Genomic DNA, 20,761 nt, shown 5'->3' with positions numbered 1-20,761 from the left:
TGCTTTAAGTTCAGAGAGTTTATAATTGAATCATGAATTATGATGATTGAAATATGATCACCCGCCTAATACTTATTGCACCACCGTTTGCACTAAGTGGAAACGGTGGTGCAAACGGTGACGGGTCAAAGTCACTCACGCTACAATTCCACCCCTTCTCATCAACAAACTGTTGGTCTAAGAAACGGGATGAACTAATTTATCTCCGAATGAATAGTCCTTGATAAAGTCTTTCAGTTATCAACTGGACCGGTGATCTGATTTTATGGACGATTTGTAATGCAGCTGGAGGTCATCTTCTGAGCATTTTATATTATGCAACATAACGGATTAATTTACGTGCATTGAAAGAGGAAAGACTTAAAGTAAAGTTTATGTAAATGCATAAAGGAGCGAAGGAACACGTCTTGTTGTGTTCTGTCTGGATACAATAACTATAGTTCATTGGTAAACTGGAGGAAACGTAGTCAAGTGCTGTCCGGGGATTTTGAAAGTTCAACAAACAAGACCAGTATAAGAGAAGGCTTTATATACTTTTTTTCTCTGTTGTTGTTGTTGTTGTCCCAAGACATTAGCATGCTGAACTTGAAATGGTCTCGAGAATGTCAACAAAACACAGGAGAGAAAACTTTAGCCGCTTCAGAGAAAGGAAGGTTCGTAGTTCTCTTCTCCGAACTGTTCAAATACGACACCGGCTCGTAAAATTCGGTTTCAGAGGGAACGGCAGCATGTCGTAGAAATTCAAATAAAACCTGTGGTACTTAGAGAGAACGAAAAAAGTTGTCCTGGAACTCATGAAAGCGACAGTTTATGCAGATACTGAATATAAAATGTGGACAGTCCAAGATACCGAGGAGTTTAACAGGAAAAAATCAATAAGGAAAACACGAATGACTTCTAGAGATATAAAACAGAAAGCAATAAAATACACTTCGTTTTTCCAAGAAGTCTCAAGTGGCAGAAATAAAATTTCTCGCGATTTCTGTTCGGTACAGGAAAGGAGCCAGGAAGACAGAACATATGTTTCAGAATCTATACAGAGATTGGGCCACAAAATGCGTGGCGCGTGCCATTTCGAATACCCTTCAGTAACTCGTTTATAAATGTCATCTGTCTGATTATTATAGACCACTTTCGCTACGCCGATGGATATATTTTTGTATCAAATCGATTTATAGCGCGTGATGTGCCTTTGGAAAGTTTATGGATTCATATGATAATGGTAAATGGATTTTTTTATTTGAAATAAAATATTAATTATGTATTTATGATTCATATTTTGTATTTAGTACTGTATATTAAAATATTTTATAAAAATATATATATATTTTATAATTTATATGTAGTTTATTTATGATTTAATAATGTGTTTATATCGTGCTTCCTGGATATTCGAATTCATTGTATAAAATGATGATTTTCATGATATTTAAGTCAAGCCTTGCTTTTAAGATTCTAGTGGAGTACAGAGAGATGTTTCGAAAGTTAAATTGCAAACGCCAGTTACATCCACGACAATCGTATTATTTTCAAAAGGATTACACTCGTATAAATCATATTCCAGTCTTTGGTTACATGCAATCACTACAGATCCATAGAAACAGTTCTATTTGGTGACCAAAAAGGTTCAAAACAAATGTATGGTATTTCAAGGTTAATAGTTTGACAAAATTATGTGGAAGAGACTGCAGATGGTGATTATCCAACGGTACATATCAAAAGAGACCGAGTCTTCGATAATGCCTATTAAAAGTCAAGTGCGGTTCGGTAAAATAATAAAAGATGGCTGATCCAAGTACAGTTATTCGAGATTGTTTACTTCATGAGCATAAACAAGAAAAACACTGCATGTACAGCTCATAGACATGAACGGCACTCAAATGTTAGGGATGAAACGAGATGTTGTGTTTGCATCGAGTTGGAGGGGTTCATAAACCAGGTTTCATCATCATGGAACTTATTTTAAAGGTGATAAAGAGCTACAAGCCTGCTGTGATGCCCAGCCTGAAGATTTTTATTTTATTTTTTGAAAAATTAAACCCTTTTATTGATCAGATACAACATGTGTACTGAACTTCGGGGTGAAAAGGATGGGAAAAAAAAGAAAGACTCGGAAGGATACAGATACAGATCAGCCAACAATAAACTCCAGAAAATACCACTTTTCATTTCGTTGCTTTACCGTCACAATAATAAGTCATACACTGCTCGACAAAATTAACAGAACACATAGAAACGTCGTGTAACTCGTGCAACTTGCAATGAAGCGGGTAAATTTTGTTATGGTGGTGTACCATAGAATTACGATGAAGTGAGGGCAAAGCGAGAAACTTTGGACAAGTATAAGGGACATTTATAGGGAAAGTAAAAGAATTACCACAAAAAGGTCACATTACAGAAGTCGATGTATAAGATGCTCAAAAATACGGTCACGTGACATCAGTACTGCGTACGATCTCCTCAAACAGCTAAACAGACCTGCCAACAGTAAACCATACCCGATATAACAGTTTCTATAAGACTCTGTGGCAACAAATCAATTCTTCCACCAGCGCTGACCTTAGCTCACCAAGTGACAGTGGAGTTGGCTGTAGGCGTGCAGTGCGACGACTAAGGACGTTCCACACATGTTCGATCGGATTTAAGTCTGGTGATCGCGCTGGCCACAGCAGTCGTTTGATATCTTCAATTTCAACGGATTCCCCCACCACTTGAGTTCTATGTGCAGTAGCGTTGTCGTGCATGAAAAGAAAATCTGGGCCAACTGCACCCTTAAAAAGTTGCACATAGGGGGTTCTAGGATCTGTTCTCGGTACCTCTGCGTAATTAGGGCACCACTGTCAAAAATGTGAAGAGGAGTGCGACCGGGATCATTATTCCGCCTCATACAAGAACACCGCCTCCACCATAAGCGACTTCTTTTCTCTGATGTTGGAGGGATGGTACCGCATTCCTCGTTGTCTCCAGATGAAATAACGTCTAGAATCTGTTTGTAGACTAAAACGGGACTCATCAGTGAACAGACTATACCCCATTTGTCAGGGCTCAAAATCACATTTTCATGGCACCGGTTTCGACAAGCTCTGAGGTGGTTTGAGGTTAATGGGATACAAACCATCGACTCCCTTGCGAAGAGTCCACTTGAATTGAATATTCTTAACACAGTCCAGTTGGAAACGTTTTCACCTGTAGCTGCAGTAACTACAAGAGACAACTGATGAGAGAGAGCATCGTAAGTTTCTATCTAGCTGTTAGAGCCAGATAATGGTCTCTTCTAGTTGAAGTAACTCTCAGCCGAACCTGGCCAGCTCTTCTTGTAATGGTTCCAGTCTCCTGAAATTGCTTCCACAAACCCCCAAATGATGATATTAGGATACCCTGTAAATGATTACATCTACCCATGTATTTATTTTGTATGAAATTGCGTGTGTTCTCTGGTCGATTTGTCTGTTTGCTGGACGAAAAAACCCCAGTTTCTGGAGGGGAAAACTTTGCTGTCTACGCCTGAGACCGACTAATTCAGTCACGGAACTTTAATGCTTTTTTCAAAGAAAAAAGCATTAAAATTCCTCTCGTCATCGACCGGTTCGAACCCGGGCCTTTTCCTCCCGGGGTGGGGAGAACGGTGACGATACCACTGTGCTGCCCGCGCAGACAAATTGCTTCCACAGTGTCAGGACAACACTGCGTGACACATTTAGCCCACCTGCCACCTCTGCCTGTGACTGCCTGACTTCAAGTCATCCAACGGCCCGCCATCTCAAATAATCATCTGACTTGCCATCCTGTGTACCAGAGATGTGGCTATCCCACTGAGCAAACTAAAAAACGGGAATGAAGTGAAGTGGTCGGAACCTGTGTTTTTATTGGCATGAATAATCTGCCGAATGTTCGGCTCTGTAAGGTGGTAGATCGATTTCTATTGGATACTCGGAATTTGAATGCCAGGATGCCTATTATATCAAATATTCGCCTTCGGCGATACTGTTCACAATAAAATATCAATGAAGAACATTTTATCCTGTTATTTGTGTCGAGCAGTGTATTTGGACCGGTTGTTGATGTGCGACGAAAAATAGCTGAAATACAGCTGGTATCATCCATTACGAGCTTCAATTTTATCCCAAAAATCTGCACGAAGGATGTTTTTGGTTATCCAATAAACATTAAGTAAATACGAGCAGTATGTGTTAGGACATCATCACCTAAGGATAGTATCACACGAGGCTATCAGGATTTCCTACATGTTTCACATAAAGTGTTGCAAAATGCACGTGAGGAGGGATAGGATGTAAGTTAGTTAGAAATGAGGATAGCAGAACAGCGCAAATATAACTTAAAAAAGTGTAAATGATTTAGTGGTAGGGAACTCGACAAAAATAAAAATTAAAATTAAAGACGCATTCTTTATTCTTTATTTATACGTCCCTTCAATGCTATTGATGTTAAGTCTGTTGATGCCTGTGAAAGGGCCACCAACCAACGGAGACCTTATTGATACCCTGAAGTCTATAATGTGAGACTTTCTGGGTTCCATCTGGTCATCTACTTGCCAAAACTGGTATTTCTCAGAAGAAAAACATGATTTGTGGGTTTATAATATAATTTAGTTTATTGTATCCATAGAGGTATGATTTTAGAATATGTTTTGACATAATGAATTCATTATGTAAAAATATGAATTGAATTGAATTGAATTTGAATTGAATTGTGAAAAAAAATTGAATTGTGTCGAAGGTGAATATTTAGTTTTAAAATTCCCCGTTAAGGAAACGTACCATTCTCATTTTAGACAAAAAAGTGGTCCTGAAACAAGATTAAAGCTAAACGTCAATGCATGACAGGCAGATTATTTAACTACATTAAACAGGTTAAACCAAACACCGAATTTCATTAATTATAATTGTTTTAAGATGGCAGTTAATCAATGGATGCCACGATGCACCTTGTCTTCAAAGGGGAAAGGCGATATACGGCGGATATTATAGAGATTACATATTAGAAACAGACGGAACTTGGAATTTCTAATGCCAGCGACAAAAGCCAATATCCAACAGCAAATTCCAGAGATCAATCAAATATTTCGTACCATAAATCAGTCCTCTTAATCTCTACCCGCTCCAAGAGCGTACTCACAGTGTCGTAGTAAATTATAATCCATAATCATTAGAAAACCAATCCATATGTATGCGCGCATTCAATAATGAGCTTGGAACAAATCCATTGAAAGGGGCTGAGGAAACAGCCACTAAAATATTTGGCTACGAAGATGGGCTAATCCATTTTGATTAACAACGAAGTCTTTCCAAAGATCTTCAAAACAGGAGATTGCTCGCACTGAAATTCTCTATTTCTAGCATCCTTTGTATTCAATTTCAGTCAGCTTTCTAAGCGAACACATCACATCAGAAGCGAATTGTGCTGTATGGCATGTTGACTTGAAGTTATAATACTAAAAGGATTCGTAAAAGAAAAGAAAAAGAATCTCTTTAATGGGTCGCTCACGCACCAAGAAGAAACACATTGTGTACTAAAAGGAAGATAACATTCGGAAGTATATTGGATGACCAGTATTTTCAAAACGACTACTACCAATGCGCCTAAATCTTAGGGTGTCTTGATGTCATCATGACATGCGTTGTTTGAATAGGCAGTTCCGACAATCCATTCCACTTCTCTTCTTTGACGAACATTTTCGACAGAGTTCTCCCCATTCTGTTTCGCTTTTTGCATTTAATTCCATTTTCCTTCTTTCTTTCTGGTTAAAGTAAATTCTAATAAACTGAAGAGTATGGGATTCGCTTATTTTCTTCCAAATTGTGTGATGAAATCGTATATCCTTGAAAATATGTAAATTTTTATGTTAAGAAAGAAAACAACGTATTCAATGCATTAAGTAGAACATGGCAAGAGTGTGAATTGTGGAAAGGATATAGCGAAAGATATTTTGAAGGATGCGGTTTCCATAAAATTTCACAAATTCTAATACCGCACTGGTATAAACAAAATATTAGAAATTTTGTTGAAGGCTGTTCAGCATTTTGAAAGATGGTCGGTGAAGAAAATGTAGAGCAATATTTATCTCTAAGAGACATTAATTATGTGCATAATAATGAAACCTTCCCTTTCTGAGAGAACTTGAGGTATATAACTCAACGATATCTGTATAATTTTGAAATATTAAACTCTATTTGTCCCCTGTTTTGCCTTTAAACCATCAGTGTATTAAATTGCATTTAAGATAGTTACCAATAGTTAATTTTAACCAGTCACAATGCCGGCTGGGAGGATTATGCTAGGAGTATAATAAACAAATTTGATGAATTTGAAGTGCTGGTCAAGACATCAAATGCAGACATTGTTGAGATATGAGAGACGTGGTGTCACTGAGATATAAGCAATGCAGAATTTGAATATGAGGAGTACAATATGTACAGAAAGGATAGTCAGGATAAGAGGGAGAGGAGTTATGTTCTTAGTTGAGAAGCACATAAAATCTAAGGCAGTGCATCCATTTAATATTGGTGGATAGTGCAGTGTTGAACAGTTTGGTGTGACATAAGCATTGGGAGATCAAAATTGAGAGTAGGAGTGTGTGATAGGCCTAATGACTCTGATGAGTACAATGAACAATTGCACCGAGAAATAGAATGGGCCAGTAAATAAGACTGTCTTATTATGGGGGATTTTAACTTCCCAGATATTGACTGGAATTTGTGGTTGGTCACTCGCACACTAGCAAGGCTTTTGTGGATTTATTGGATAACTGTTTTCTACAGCAGCATATTCTAGAGGCAACCAGAGGGAGTAATATTCTTGATTTGATTATCAGTAGTGATTCTTCATGCATTAAGAATCTGCAGATAAAAGAACCACTAGGTGGCAGTGATCACAGTGTGCTGAAATGGGATTTACTCAAAGATGTAACTACCATCAGGGGTAAAGGGAAGGGTTTTTGCTTTCGTAAAGGTGACTACAGTGGTCTCAGACCGCTTTTAAATTCTATACAGTAGGATCAGCTGACGCAAATTCTAAATGTGAAGCATTCAAGGAATTAATCATAGCAGCTACTAAGCTTTTCATACCAACTAAGAAATACAATTCAAGGCCTAAACGGATGCCAAATGAACTGATGAGACTTGGTACATAGAAGAAAAAAGCATGGGATGCATATATTATAATCTATCAGGTGACACAGAAGCATATGGTAGATATAAAGTAGCCTGTAATCAAGTCACAAGGAAGGTTAGGCAAGCGAAGGTAGATTATAAGAAACCTTTGGCGAAGGATGCAAATAAAAACAGCAAACACTTTATTTATGTAAACTCTAGAAGGAAGGGAATGAATCGAATTGTTCCACTTGATATCAATGGTTTTACTGCTGATGATCCTGCTCAGGTTGCTGATAAACTGAATGAATATTTTGCATCTACATTCACACATGAGGAATTCTGTGGGAAAGTGGAGGTCAGAAGTTTATCAAGCTCTAAAAGGGAGCTAAATGATTTTTTAATATTTGAGAACAAAATGGAGGAGAAATGGTTGAAATTAAACATAAGAAAGGCAACTGGGGTGGATAGGATCTATCCAATTATATTAAGAACGCTGCGAAGGAAGTAAACAAACCATTACAAACCATTAGCCATAATTATGAGAGCATCCTTGAATTCAGAAAAGGTCCTTACAGACTACAGATGTGCGAATTCATAAAGAGGGATTATAGGCCTGTTAGTTTAACTTCTGTTTCAGGAAAAATAATGGAGTCACTAGTAAAAGAAGTAATGCAGAATCATCTAGACAAGACTGAAGTTATACATCAAATACAGCATGGTTTTGTTAAGGGCAAGTCTTGTCTGACCAATTTGATTGGATATTACGATATGGTCACAAAGGAACTGGATTTATTATTTTGATATCATATACTTGGATTTCAAGAAAACGTTTGACACTGTTGCAGATAAAACATTGCTGTACAAATTGGAGCAGTTCGGCATTAAGAGCAAGTTGCTGGTATGGATAAAAGGGTGGTCGAGTGGGAAAAGACAGAGAGTGGTAGGCAATGGACACTGATCTTCTTCAACTAATGTTATTAGTGGAATTTCCCAAGGTTCGGTGTTGTGCTCGTTGTTTTCTATATTTATGAATGATATTGTTGAAGGCATATGAGGCTTAATGACCAAAATTTCAGATAATACAACGGTTGGCAGAGAGATTAAAGACAGAATGACGATAAGCTATTGCAACAGGATCCAGAAAAATTAGGCAGACGTCCTGAGAACTGGCAATTGAATTATAACATTGGCAAATACAAAACGCTGCTTATGGGGTGCAGTAACCCAAGAATAATGTACCAATTGTGTGATACTACACTCAGGGTAGTGGAAAATTAAAGATATCTGGGGTAATTGTGCAGTCGGTTATGAAGTTCTCTGAGCAATGCAGACAGGCAGCCAGGACAGTTCATGAGGTTTTGTCAATGATATACAGGAATTTTGCTATCAGGGATAAGGACGTGATTGTCCTGTAAGGACCCGTCCTTACATTAATTAATAAAAATGGTTAAATATTATGAGAATTTAACTGTAATACGAATAGTGGTTTTCTGGTAAAAACAACATGAGTTAAGTAGCACTGGAATTCAAAAATACCTTCCAGTCACTCCTTGTGTAGTTGTAGCTTGTTTGTATGGAAGTTCTTTGACGAGTCAGTGAAAGTAATATACCATGACAAATCCCCATTAAGACAGAGGCAGATGCACCATAGTAAGGGCCAAGAGTGCTTAAGCTGACCCTCTTATAAATTTCACGGTGAAACGCTATTAGAGGTGGGCGACGTCACCAGGTGTGCGCGCGTGAGGTCACGGGAGGAGCTGTGACGCTTCTCAGTTGACCGGAACTTCCGCCTCTCCTTCTGGATTGTTCTCGTATGTTCGAGGCTCACGGAAGTTGGGACACAAAGAGTAAAGAAGACCCGCCCACGGAAGAGGAGAGGAGACAAATGAGAACACAGGAAAAAGGATGTGCAGATCTCCTATTGGCCAGGAAGAAAATAGAGGGAATTTTGAGAGGGAGATTCTGAAAAGGTTTTCGTGGAATTCTGAAAACGTTTTCGAGAGATTCGGAAGAAGTTTTCGGAAGAGTCGGAAGAAGTTCTCGGAGCGGTCTGGAGGATGATTTGAAGGAGTTGGAGGACGATACAAAGCAGAGCAGTAGTCTAATTTGGGTGATAGCTGCAGACCTGAGATAGATGGAAGCAGTGATAGAAATTCTGCATATCCCGACAGCCCATAGGAATGTTCACCTGTAAACATGGAAGCCGTAGTGAGGAAGAAGGAAGAATCACACCCTGAGAATTATATAGGCAAAGCCAGTCGAATGAGTGGTCGAACCATTGACCTACTCGAAAACCCCTCTATCCACAGAAGAAGAAATGCTGACCGGTAAAGAGTATGCGACACTGATTGATTCCAGCTGTGCAGTACCCGGTAGGGAAACACCGTAATCACCGAGATCCCCAAATGAGCGCCCCCCCGCATTCCAGTGCCTGAATGACCGATATGAAAGGAAGCCGAGCAGAGAGGGAAGTTCCAGGCCTAACACGTAAGTGCTAGAGAGTTTACCGACATAGGTGTACTTAATTTATTAAGGAGAGGACTTTAGGAGAAATATGTGTATATGTAGTTAAAGAGGGAGATTTAAGTAATGAATATATGAATAAAAGTGTAATGTATTTAAGACGGACGTGGCCTATAATTTGGAGTGAAGCTCCTCATATAAATGCTTGCTGGAAGGAGAGGGTATAATAGATAACTGAGAATTGTTTAAGGTTGGGAAAGGTTTTTATAATATGTATGAAATTGAAGGTTGAAATTTCAATTTATTATGAGTTGATTTGTGGAGAGTATTTCTGATTTGAGTAGGGGCTAATTAATAAGTGATATATAAAGGTATAGAGGATTAACTGTTCAGAAGGGTAATGTTAAATTGAATTGATTGATATTTCCTGTTGACCTGATTGCAGAAAGGGTGTCTGATTGAATAAATGAAATTTTCTTACAAATTGAGACACGAACTCTGAAGGTTTTTGTGAGCCAGTTCATTGGCTGGTAGTTGTTGGTTTATTATACAGACTGTTCAGAAGAAGAGTGGGAAGAATCTATGTAAAGTGTATGACACGACCTATTGAAGTCCCTGTAAAGAACATGAAGAGACACCATGTCATAATGAATAATAATGTGTATTAGAATAGGATATCTGATGATGAAACAATTGAGTTTGAACAAGATATTTACACATATAAAGGTTAATGAAATAACAAGTCACCAGCTAAATATAGTTTGAATAACTGCTGTTGCTAGTTTCTGTATGATATGTTAATAAACATTGTTTTATTTTATATTCATGTGTTGGAGTCTGTCATTCCGAAACTCAGCCAATCCGGTGGAAAAATACCTAAAATAATTGGGGTCCCCTTTGGGTCTGGTAATCTTCTGAGAACAAACAAGTCAGATGCTAAGTGGGAGGATTGGACAACGGGGATATACAAAAAAAAAGGGGATAAATTACAATAATTAAAATATAAAGAAAATTAGGGCAACCAAGAAAAACAATAATACCCACACCCCCACAACCAAATACAACCCCCACAGTCCCATTGAATGAGTACCAAGAAGGACAACGAGGCTGATGAGTAAAACGATGGATTGTTCTTACCAAGAAGGCTTAATTTCTGCAAATTGCAGCGCCTGGAGACTAGGCACCTGTGTGGTGATCTGATTGAGGTGTATAAGGCCTTGAATGAGTTGAGCAGGCTCGATGTTGATGGAATTCTTTCTTTTGCTCAGATTAAGAACCTGAAGGGGCATAAACTCAAATTGAGGAAAGACAGTTGCAGAGTAGATGGGAGTAAGTTTGCCTTTAGCCAGCGGGTGGTTGATTGCTGGAAGAACACATTTCCATGTGTTGTTTTGGAAGTTGATAGTTTAAACAAATTCAAGGAAGAACTAGACAAACTTTTGGAGGTATAAATAGCTGAAATGGGAGGGGTCTTTTTTATGTGAAAACATCTTTGGCGGCACCTACTAAATTTCGGACTGTAGTAAAACCAATTTGTCACGATTTTGCGACACGGAAATGACGTCATTTCGGATATGACGTACCAAATCAAATTTAATGAGTTAGCGTCATTAGCCGATTTCATTGGCTCAGAGTCAAGAACATTGTAGGTTTACCGAGCTGTTTAATCGTAACGAATAGATCGCGCTTACGTTGAGCTCAGTAGTAGGTAGAGTTAGGAATTGTCCTTAGGAAGGCCAAATTGTTTCCGATACAGCTGTTAATGTATTCTTTGGATTGAACTTGCTCACGGGTCAGTTTTGTATCTTTACCTACGTATTTGAAAGCCACAGTCAGAGTCCCTCTTTCTCAATCTCATTGCAACGTAAAGGAGATCATATGGAGTAATACCGCATCAGTCAGATCGTCTGAGCTCGCTCGTTCTCTCTTAACGTTCTGAATTGTCCAAGGTAAATGCTGGGAAGAGACAGTTCATCTGTGTGCTCGTAAAACAGTAGGCTCTTTGGTAGTTTAGTTTATCCTGTTGCGATTTTAAGATATTTATCCTCGCCCCACAACAACATTTGCTTTTGGGCGATGAGACTTTCTTCGATTGGAACCACTTCGCTTATGTCGTTTTTAGCCAAACTAATTTCCGTGTGACTGTCATCAAAGAATGACTGATCTATCGTGATTTGATACAATCGATAGGGAAGCGTGTCGACCACGCTTTAACCACTCGCTTTCTTACTAAACCGATCAAATAGCTTGTGTATCATATAATAATACACAATAAATAGTATCGGCTAGTATCATTGCAATCATGATTGTGACATCATACTATTCAACAAATGGGTAATTAGGCTATCAACTTGGATTTCGCTAAACTCTTTCAAACGTTGATTCGGTAAATAAGTAGCGGGCGTGAGCATAAAACGTTACATCGTTCATAATTTCGGTTCTAGCTGTTCGATTTTAAAACGGTTCTGATTTTCGTCAAAGATGTTTTCACATAAAACATCTTTCGTACGTACTGACTACACACGGGATTTTGTTATTTGAAAAAATGTATTTATGATTCATATTTTATATTTAGTACTGTATATTAAAATATTTTATAAAAATATATATGTTTTTGTTATTGTTTATTCACGATGAATAAGAAAAATAATTTATTTATCGTCGCTATCGTGCAATGATAAACTTTAAATTAAAATTAGGCAGGCATCTACCTGGTTTAAATACTGTGGCAAAGCAATATCCTAAAGAAAAAAATTACATATTTTTTTGTTATTTATTTTTGTATTACCAGTTAAAAACACCAGCGGCTGTTATTTGGTGGCTTCCTTTACCACATTATCGATATTTACCTTAGGATTTTAGATTTGATGTAATCGGTTTTTATTACTATGAGAAGTGGAGTGGAAATACTGACACAGATTATGCAACATAAATATTTACGAGTATATACGCCATGTTTTCTTTGAATAAATTTGGCCCTGACTAAACATGAGAAAAATCAGGCAAATATGTACAAGTCTAATAGGCGTATGCCGTTCTCATTTATTACTCTCAAAGTTTTGATTCATCTTCGTGATACCCAAGCCATAATTAATAAACCAATAAATTCTTATACAAAAATTAACATATTTTAATATCTAAAATAATGGCTTGTCACTCTCTGCTTTCAAAACAACACTAGCAACGTTTCTGGCATGCTGCCAACTGCTGCTGGCATCGGTATGACTACGCATGCGTAATTAAGCGCTGGCTGTAAACTTATTTTAAATTCAAAATGGTTGATTTTTCATTTATTCAGCTATTAAACTTAAAATATACACTGTGTTGCTCGAAGCGTCTCAATCTTCATTTGGATGTATACATTTAGTAAGTCTAAATGAGTCTCTTTCTACAAGATTTTTCTTATAAATACTGAATATTGTTTAAAAAATAAGCATACAATACATGTTGCGCATGTCAACATCAAAATCTTTCTCCATTAATGCCTACCTGTTGCCACTTTCTTCACCTAAGTATCCCAAACGCATACTTGGTTAGCTAAAACTTTATGTCCATCTAATTACCTTAACGACGCCCTATTAGATGTGTTTAACGTCAAGAATTTTTGCTCCAGTTTTCCCTCGGTGAGACACTCCACAAAAACCTAACGATCGAAGCAATTAAGTGTAAAATTCCCTAATCCTAAAGGATCATTAACATCAAAAAGGTATTATCTAACAATCCACAGAAAACATCTTAAAATATCCGCAAAGGAAATTGTCAGCAAGATCCATAAACTTACAATTTCGCATTACATCTGCTAGAATGATTAACTGAAATTATATTTTTTGGAAAGAATTCCTTTCTTTATACAAATATTGACTTCACGACAAAGACTTCTTTTTCAAATGCGAAAGGCAATTGAGTGTAAAGTCCAAAAAAAAAAAAAATGTCCAATAAGCTTTGTGCTACATAAAAAAGAAGCGACATCATCGAGCCTATCTGAACACACGGGCAATCGCCCATCTAAATAAAGTGTCTGGAGCACAGGATTTATCTTCCCAACCATCTATTTTATTAACAATAGGTGGCACTCATAAACATTTTTTAACAATGAACCCAGTGAGTAATGGATAAATAAATAAGGATTTTATGCTTCTTTTGTGTCATCAGTATACTCGTAATTTTCTGCCTCATAAAATTCGACTGCATGTGCAAAAGATAAAAGCGTCATCTTCAAATGAAAAAGTAAAAAGAGTATCTTCGAATTTGTGAAGATAATTTTAAAAAATAAAGGCAGCTGAGGAATTTCTGACTATTTGTCGTTATGATAACATCGCAATTGCTTGTTGAACTTCAAAAGGATGACACCCGCTAAAGGCCATCAGAGAGATATTAGTTGTTGACGAATATCAGAGAATGCCACTTTCTTGCCAGCTTCTATCAACTCGATGGCGCCTGTACTGGCAGCAAGAGGGACACTGGGACAATGATAATCGCTTACAATGGTCCATTTAAGTTTCATGTGCGAGAAACACCCCGATAATATTTCTTATTGGTCAGGATGTTATCTCGTTTGGAGAAAATAGGGCGTTATTTGTAAGTGAGGGGAAAGCTATGAGTTGGAAGTTTTTCAACAGTTGCACGATTCCAGAAGAGATGCTCTGTTAACCATAAATAGGGTTCTCCAGTCTAAAATGTTGATAATTTAGTCGAGAAGAAAGCATTACAATTTTATTTATCCACATATCTGATGCAATCCTGTAATATTGATTACAAATATCACTGTTTCCAAGAAGTTGTCTTCATCAGACAGTCCATCTCATTTTGGAAAACAAAGCTGCAAAATACAGGCCTTGTTTCGCAGTTTTGTTTTTCCAAATTATCTTTCTCAATTAAAATAATTCTATAATTAATAATTATTTCTTAAATCTTTTTTTAGCCAAATTATTTTAATGGTCTGTAAAACATTTCTTAATTATTTTAAATGAGACATTAAAACAGTTAACGTATTCACAATTCGTTACATTTCACGTGCGTTACATTTTTATTGTTAACTTGTATTTTTTCTTTCCATGATAATAGAAGCAAAAAGTAAAAATCATCATATTAGCAATCATTTGATTAAATAATAATACACAAAAGTAACTGTTTTCCCTTCACTTCCCATTGGTCACAACGTAATATTTACTCCACGTTGTTATCACAGCGCGTGAAATATACTGTCAACGCTTTCGTAATGTATTTACTTATTTATCCTTGGATTTGAATAAATTATAAATTGTAATTAATTAATTAGAATTCATGCTTCATGATTTAAGGGGTTTAGTAAACAAAAAACGAGCAAACAAGCAACAACTTTTCACAACAAACACAATATCCGGCGCTTCAGATCAACATATCTTATCCATATACGTATATGGATAAGCTGTGTTGATATATATGAAAAAAGAAACAATAATTAATAGATTTCTATTAATCTGATTTTAATTAAATTTGAGAAGGCGTCACAAATATTTTTAAAAGAGCAAACTATAAAATTTTGTGAAAAATCCATCAAGTGGGAGTTGACTTTTTACATTCAGACGGACAGAAAAGACAATATATATTAATACGCCTAATAAATGTTAACCTTCGTAGTAGGCGATATAAGATTTAAAACGGACTTTGCTGTACAAAGTCCGCTTTTAATCCGTGTTGAAGATTTTATTTGTGCGGGATGAAAGACCCGAGTTTTAAAAATTAAAAGAAAGATGCAACACTATCGAAAATTCTCCAGACGAGTCAAAAGTAACGAAACCACTGCGCAATATTAAACATATGGTTTTACGTCACATCAGATTAACTTAAAACTAAAACACCTAAAAGACTTTTCTCTTTCTCTCTCTCTCTCTTTCTCTCTTTCACACACACACCAATTGACCCGCTAAGTGAAATGTTTCTGGGGTAGTTTTACGATCTGCAATTTTCTCTATCCAGCATTAACTGCGACTCTTTCATTGCAAGCATTTTTAACGGACAGGTCATCTTAAGTGTCAAGCTCAGAAGGCGACGGCACCCATTTGGCGTCTAAGAGTCGGACTGGCAAAAATAGGCCATTTGTTGGTAGCAACGAAGGAGGATCTTGCTCGTTGTCTTGAGATGGCACAACCCAGTTACGTGGATTTTATTTCCTGGCCTCGCTAATGCCGTTGTCTTGTGTTATCTCCAGAAAAGTTTTCACTTTCTTCCACCCTTTTTTCTTACATGGATTTCCACTTTGTCTGTAAAGAACTTAGCCAGCGGCCATTTTGTCGCTGAAGTTTTGCCTTAAATCTCTTCTATAAATAAATGCTTTCAACTGGATTATTACACGGGTCAAGTAGACACATCAAAGAAAACAGTTTCTTCTGAATATAAGATAACCACACTGATGGAACTGACTGTTTGTTATGATGCTACAAATGTGGACGGTATACAATTTCATTGGCATTATGTGGAAAATAAAACCAATTTACAGCTTAAATTTTTTTTTAAAACAGAAACATAAGCAAACTTGGTGTCCCGGCAATCTACAGAGTTTAGCCAACAAGAAGATAAATGTGATTTTTTTAAAAACCATTTTTTATTATTTCTATTTTAATGTTTTGTAGAAGGTTCTTTTTATTTTGTTGAGTCTCTTGGTGCAGTAACTTCGTAGATCAAATTGCGCCTGTAGCCATGGTATTATTTGTGATCTTTTTGTTGGGTATTATGGCTGTTTGAGTGTGTGGGATTATGGGCCGATTTGCATGTTGTTCTGGCTGAAAAAAAGTAGAATATCTCATGGGAAAAACGATATCTCATCTGACTGAGTTGATAGAAGGTTTATCAGTTTTACTGCTGTTATATTCTCAACGAGTCATGAATTCTTAATGCCACACGTCAGACATTTGGGACGCGTTATACAGGGTGTTTCAATTAAAAGGCACTAGGGGTCTACTTCTCTTATTGCTATATTTAGGCTGCTTGTCGTATTTGGGCTAAACTTTTTGGAGTCAATGTTAAAACTGAACTGAGTATTACAGGTTAGATTTACAATCTCTAGATTAAAATTTTTCCTAATTAACCTACTTTTTCTCTCAATGGGAAAGTTATTCCCTGTCCTCGGTTTAGTCAAATAACGCCATTTGATGTACTTCTGAAAGGAACGTAAACTAATTTTATTTGAACAAAAGATAAAAATGAACAGCAGTTGTAAGCATGAGGAGAACCAACTGATATCGCTGCACTCCTCGTACAGCTAAACGAGGGTCAATATCACATATGCTTCTTTCTTTTCTTTTTTTTCACTAAAGTAAAATTGGTTTACGTTCGTTTCAGAAGTAAGCCAGTGATATTTTAGACTAAACTGAGGAATGGGAACAACTTTCCCATTAAATGCAGCTGATTAGGCAAGATTGAAATTTCGAAATCGCGAAATTTAAATGGTTTATATTTAGTCCAAATCTATCACCAAATTCAAAAATGTTAGCTCAGACATAAAAAAAAAGTTCCAAACAGCTTAAAATTAGAAATAGGCAAAGTAGATCCCAGTGCCTTTTAATTGAAACATGATGATTTGAAGCGCACACAGAAGGCCATCCGCGAGACAGCTTAATCGCATGAGTTGAGATCGCTAGGGACTCTTTAAGGCAATGGAAAGACGACTGCAATGCTCTTAATTCCAAATGAGGAATTAAAAGTGTGGGAATGGAATTAAGAAAGACTGATTGCACATTTTTATGTACATAGGCTAATAATTTAATTCGCGGAATCGCAGTGCCATCTATCTTCATCTAGAGTCTTCTGGGCCTCTGTAGCTTCTTCTGGAGTGGGAGAATTCCTGAGTATCCAGGCCGCGAGGTTCAAAACCATAAATATAAACTTTAAAACATAGCTCGAATTTGACAATTAATTTAAGAATTTCTTTTTCTATTTTAACTTCGATTTTTTTCCAGACTCCCCGAATTTTATGCATTTACTGCACTTAAAATGATTGCATTTTGTGCTCATAATATTTTATCCGGTAAAACAGTTAGAAATCAAGACCTCGAATCCTGAGAATAAAGCAGTGAACTATTCTTTGCAATGCTGCCACTTCAATTTCTCATTCAAACAGACCTAGAGGCAAGCCGGTACACAAAGGCAACAACAGTGCAAACTACTGTTTTTTACTGCTATGTAAACGAGACATCTCTAATGAGATCCAGAGGGGTTTGCAATGAACTAAGGGGCACTTCTTTTAGAATTTATCTCCCGTTAATTAATTTAGAGTGTCAAGAATCCTTAGTGTTAGAACAGAAACCTTTTTCTTCTTTTTTCTGAACCTTAAATGGACTTTTAGTGGTTTAAACGTTAGAAATTTTTTAAGAATTTTTATTTGGCAAAACTGCGAATACTTAAACTAATGGAAAAAGACAGATTACATTCCAAGCAAGTTGTAAAATATAGAAATGTAATTATTAAGAAATAGAAATAGGGGAAAAATCTATAATATTAATTATAAGTATAAAACAAGGTCCTGCACTTGTATCTTTGACTGCTGTCAGAGAGAGAATTCACAACCTTTCCGCATCAAAATGAATAGCCCAATAATGCAATAGATGTGTTGTTGATCGACATGGACACTCAATTTTCATATCAGTACGTTTAATAAATGAGTTTAATAAAGAATGCTTGTCGTAGCCACTCGGTTATTATAGGAAAGAGATTTAGAATTTCTTCACTTATTATGATTCAAATTTTTCTTTGAAATCATAATAGGGCGTTTAAAGTGCATACCATGTGTCTGTCTACTTGGTTATTTGATTTGGAAGTTTTCATACTGAAAATGGACAGCTAAAGTTACGAAAATGTGAAGTGAATCTCCAGAATAGAAACCGAACAGTGGCTCGACAAAAAGGAGCATTTTAGAAGTGATACCTCCCCAACTATTGCTCCTGACAGATGGTCATCTCATCTGTCCAGCTGAATGAACCAGCAATGCATCTTATGTACAAGAATAGGGAAAAAATTTGTCAATCGGACTGATCTTCCATTACTTTAACTCCCGTACCTTTTAGTAGCAACGATCCTTCATCACAGTGTTCGGCACCAAGTAGCCATCTTGTCTTCATTTGTCATCTCAAGCCCTGCTGGGCATGACTACCCCCGTAATTGGTTAACGTTGAGTTATCTCGATGATAGATCACCTTGTCATCTCAAACTGTGTTCATGGCAAGTACATATCTAACGAGCCGAGAGAAGGATTAACAGAAGTTATTAAGTATACAACGACCACCGTGCATGCTTAGCTCTCGTGCGTGAAGGAGCTTCATTTGGATCTCGGGCAATTTTAATAACTGAAATTTGTTTCACTGCTGTATTCGAGGTACCTGTCTAATCATGAAGGACTTCAAACGGGGCGCATCCTACCATTTTAAACACATTCGTACGCCTCCTGACCGCACCTGCCAGTCCTTGATTTATTGCTAACTGGTTTGTCAGAATAACGGGAAAATTAGAAGGGTATCACGGGATATTTTTATTTAATTGGAAATCTCATAATGGTTTCGCGAAAGTCTAATATTTTCCACGCCGAATTTGAAGGAAGAGAAGGGGAAACAAATTAATCACGTACTGCTTTTGCAGTGGATTCCATAATTATGCATGCAAGGTTTCCCGATGGATATTTCCAATTTATTTCCTTTCAGGTCTTACTACGGTGAAATGGGCAGAGACACCTGGCGACAAGCAGTGAAACAAGAGAGGAACTGCAGCGATGGACAATATCTTGTAAACAGAATTTGGAATAAGGAAATAACTTTTGACACCACGTGGTACTTTTGTAATTTATTCATTGGTGAAGCCAGCATACCAGTCTGCAATCATTTCATGGAAACAGCCCTTTTTTTGTGCTCTATGGCCTTTATTAGCGTTCATTTCTTCACCACGACTGTCTGTCCGTCTGCATGTAACAATTCGACCCTAACCAACAGATTTTCTTTAAAATTTTTTATTTGGATCTTTTTTTTTAGAGACTTTGTCTTTCAGAGAATAAGAATTCTTGTACAGCGTTGAAATTCTTACACTGAAAATAACAGAAATTATTTTGCAAATTAATAAACACTTTTCCATATCAAATGCATTGATTTCTTAATAGTAAAATTATCGTAGAGTTTTTAATCCCTCTTGTGAATTAATGTCACTTGTGCTTGGCTCTTCACTAAGTCGGTTTCTGCAGGATTTAAAGAACTAAAAGCTCTAAAAATATTAGAACTAAAAGCTCTACAAATTGCTTGTTCCAACTAGCACATCACAAGATACGTGGTCAAATTTCATATTCTAATAATGCGTATTTGCATCATTATTCTCAATTTAATACACAATTAATTTCGTATACAATACATGAACCTTTCATTACAATTTCTGAAGTTTGATTTTTATTCTTTTAGAAATTAATTATCCTAGAAATTGCAATATCAGGAGGGACGCCATACATATTTAAATTTAAATACAAATAATAATTTGTAACTTATGTAAAAGAAACTTAAAATATCCAAAGGCAAAATTAGACTTTCATAACTAATCCCGCATAGACATAAATTACACTTTCAACAATAATTTGAGTAATTCGAAATTCATATTAATGTATAAATTATTAACCTAACTTTGATTTAAAATTAACGGAAAGAGTTAAGGCAGGAAGCCAAGACCTTTTCACTAATGCAATAATTCCAGGTTCACGAGTAGTCGGCAGATGTTAATTAGAAGTTGCTAAGCTCGCGCAAACTAAACCTGCTTTATAATTAAACTTCCTACACACAAGGAAGATATGTGATCACAGAATGGATGTTCTTAAGAATGTGACCTTCGGCTATGAAACGTGGGAATGAGAATACCCTTACTTTGATGAGATTCTCATTCACTTGGGTTACACATCCTTGGAATTATGGGAATTAACGGCTTTAAAAGGTTTAATCAAAGATTAGTGTGATTTTAAAAGCGGGGCCTGTTTTGCCTTTAAATCACACAGGATTTTCTGTTATAATGAATTTACTCGAGAACCCGGCACAAAATGGCTTCGGATTGTATTAATAGGATCGTGAGGTTACACAGTACTAAATAAATATCCAAAAGTCCATTTTATCACCATTTCGGGTTACTCTTAGAATATAAATATTTGGTTAGTAGAGTTAGAGTTACCCATTTACTCCAAACTTCTGAGA

The 20,761-nt window shown here is 36.6% G+C and overlaps 1 protein-coding gene across 2 annotated transcripts in view; it reads right to left on the bottom strand.

Annotated features, from left to right (window-relative positions):
- Positions 1 to 20,761, bottom strand: part of LOC150090971 (zinc finger CCCH domain-containing protein 10-like) — a 1,521,236-nt gene that overhangs the window by 630,440 nt on the left and 870,035 nt on the right. The gene's annotated exons all lie outside the window — the stretch shown is intronic.

The sequence above is a fragment of the Mastigoproctus giganteus genome, chromosome 1 (genome assembly GCF_048544385.1).
Source record: "Mastigoproctus giganteus isolate SK-2022 chromosome 1, ASM4854438v1, whole genome shotgun sequence".
Classification (NCBI taxonomy): domain Eukaryota; kingdom Metazoa; phylum Arthropoda; class Arachnida; order Uropygi; family Thelyphonidae; genus Mastigoproctus; species Mastigoproctus giganteus.
Note: the sequence above shows the minus strand (reverse complement) of the source record. Positions and strands in the feature narration are given on the sequence as shown.